Raw genomic sequence first — 3,322 nt, forward strand, 5'->3', positions numbered from 1 at the left:
GGTATCACTACAGACGAGGCTTTACTTCTTGTAACAGCAAAAGCGGAAAAGACCCCAAGCCCGGGAAAGGCACTGCTATATATACCCTAGAGTGGCGTGTTCACTTCTGATTGGCTGTTCACTCATCACCCCATATTACGCCCCGGGATGGGCAGTGACTTTTGTCTCTCTTTTGCCTTTTGCAACTGCGCAGTCAGTTGTTTACAAGGTGGAGGACAGGATGTCCACGCCATCTTAGAATGGCGAATCACTGCGGCTCCCAACAACAAACCTGTGATTTTTTCAAATGGCAAAATTATTTAATGGCCCCTCTTGAGTAATTTACACTGATGCTTAATGATGCAACTATTCATTGGAAAAAATATAGTTAAGCATATCTATATTTAGATATAGATATATATTCCAACAAATATATGTGTGTTTATCTGTATACACTATATATACATATATATGTATATATACAATATATATTTGCATTCATACATTTAAAAAATGCTTGTTAACATGTTGTTTTCTTTTTCTTTTTAAAATTTCATATATATTTGTCTCTCTGTAATATATTTACATTCCTTTACTATGTATTCATATGATATATATTAAAATATATGTTAAATAGTATTTGAGATAACTGTGATTTTATAGCAGGCAATGGCTGAAGAAACCTTTGTAGCAGGCTTACAATGGATACCTAATCTGTAGCTTTATTGGAAAGTTCATTTTAATGCCCAGCTATTACTTAAAAGAATCATTTTACACAGTGAAGAATTTACAGAACAGCTTCATTTGTTTTTGAGTGATTCTGACTGGCCATGGCAAATGGATTGAAAGTAAAGATTGATGCTTGCTCTAAATGATGGATGATTTCATACCAGGTATAAATTTTATTTTCTTTTTCAGAGACAGCAATTTCAACTAGAGACACAGAATATGTAACTTTAGTTTCTCATAAAGTCATACCACACAGAAGTGTGAAATTTAACTAAATTTTGAGATATATCAGTTATAGAGCAGTAGCTTAAGGTACCTTATGAAAGAAACATCTAATAGTATAGTCACTTTGCGTAATAGGATTATTATCCAAGTTTCTAAAATTAAGGTCTTTAAAATAATAATTTAACATATGTACATTTTTTTTTACTTGACTTGTATAGTTGCATAATGTAATCAGCCCTTACAATATTTAGGTCTTACACAGATATTTTCTCAGATACTATAGTTCTGTTCATTTGTATTTACTATTTTAAGATGTATCTAGTTTTTATTAATTAAAACACTGAAACCCAATTTATGCAAACTAAATCATTCTGAGTGCTAGTCACAAAGTAGGCATTAAAAGATGAACAATGATATGAACACTACCAGTAAGTGTACATCAGAGAAAGATATAAGAGTCTTATCATAAAATAGCATTATTATAAAAAAAATAAGTGTGAAAGTGCAGACAGGTGTCAGATTGCAATTTCTGAGAGAAAAGTTCATTTACCTAGAGCTGAGTACTATGCCCTGTGGGCTGATTTGAGTTTTGTAGAGCATTGGACAGTGAGTGATGAATCATTGACAATGATAGAAAAGAAAATATGGGAAGCCAAATTTACTATCTAGTAAAAACACCATTAGTACATGTGCTCTGAGGACAGAATGGAAGAACAGAAGAAACAGAGGAGAGAAAAATATGATTGGTTATTCTGAAAAACACTGTCAGAAGCAATGAGGGTCACAGGCAGAACTCACCTTAGTTTAAAAATAAAATGTTCTTGGGAGTAATACTGAAGATAGTTTTAAATACTTCTCCTCAGTTATTAATTTAGGGTTTTTAAAAATAATATCTAGTATAATTATAACAATGTTCTCTAAACCAGTAATATATTTAATTTTCATAATAATATATAGAGATAACAAGGAAAATAAATTCCTCACAGTTTTAAAATAATAGAATGAACACAAATATATTACCTTTTGTTAATCTGGTAGTAAAAATGTAGCATTTGATGAGTCAATTTTGCTTAAGACTTATTTACTCAAAGTTATGTAATCTGAGAAGGCTCACTGAATTAGATTCTTCTCAAGCATGATCAACTTGCAATATTTGCAGATATAATACAGTGTATGACTTGCCTTGTTTTCATACTATAATATATATTATATGTGAAGAAATATGTAAGTATATTTACATTTTATAATATTTAAATATGGATTTGAAAAAAAATTGTTCTCATCCTCTTTCTAACATTTAGCAATATGCCTTAATATTGATATCTTACCTATGCTGACTCAATATATGAATGACTATATCTCATATTTAATATATATAACTGCACACAAACTACATACATACATACATAAATACATACATATATACATACATATACATTGCACACACACAAACACATGCACATGCATGCATGTACACACAAAGACACAATCCCATGGGCTGCCTTTAAATTTGCTAAATCTACTGAGCAGAAAAAGATTACATCTTCAGTAAAGATAGACTTGAAATGAGTTGCTTGGAAAGATGACATTTATTAACTATTTTAAAGCAAGGAACTTTTACACAATGAACACACATTGCCACCTGGAAGAATGTCCTTTTATTCCAGATTCGTGGAACAATATATTATATATTGTTTATATTTTATATAATATATAAATGTACTTACATTTATATCTGCAATTTATAGTTATATAGTATATATGCATACATTAAAAAGCAATATTCACAATAAAGATAATTGAGCTATCCTTATTGTCCTCTCTTTTCTCATAATGAGGAAGGTTAAGATATACTTCCCTAGTGTATTTCTGTTAATACTAATCACATGTGTCATCTCAACATAGCTCTCAGAGGTTAGGTTTAGATACTAAAGCCCTTCTTTCCTCCTTTTTTCAGTGAGGATGTGCCCTGAGTTTCTAAGCGAATCAACATTAAATGCCTTCTTCCCTATCTTTACTTTTCCTTTCTCTTCTCTCTTTTTCTAAGATGAGACACTAATATGCCATGTAAAAGCAACTTTTATTTTCTCTGTAGAGATGATGAGCTGAGAGCTATGCCCAAGTTGTATAGATACTAAGTTTGGGCTGAGCCCAGAGCATTCCTACCTCTGTCCTAACCATCCACAGGCCTAAGCCTAGAAGCTTCTAGACTCTGTACAATCTAATCCAGGCTTAGAATATTTCAGCTTCCAAAACATACTGGTGAATAAGCACATTTTTTTCTATTTTCTTTTTTTGTTGTTGTTGTTGTTGATCTCTGGCTGGCTGGTTCAACTCAGCTGTTCTGCTTCAAACTCCTCTCCAAGCTAACCGATTCACTCTGGCTTCT

Source organism: Arvicanthis niloticus, chromosome 15 (genome assembly GCF_011762505.2).
Source record: "Arvicanthis niloticus isolate mArvNil1 chromosome 15, mArvNil1.pat.X, whole genome shotgun sequence".
NCBI classification, from domain to species: Eukaryota; Metazoa; Chordata; class Mammalia; order Rodentia; family Muridae; genus Arvicanthis; species Arvicanthis niloticus.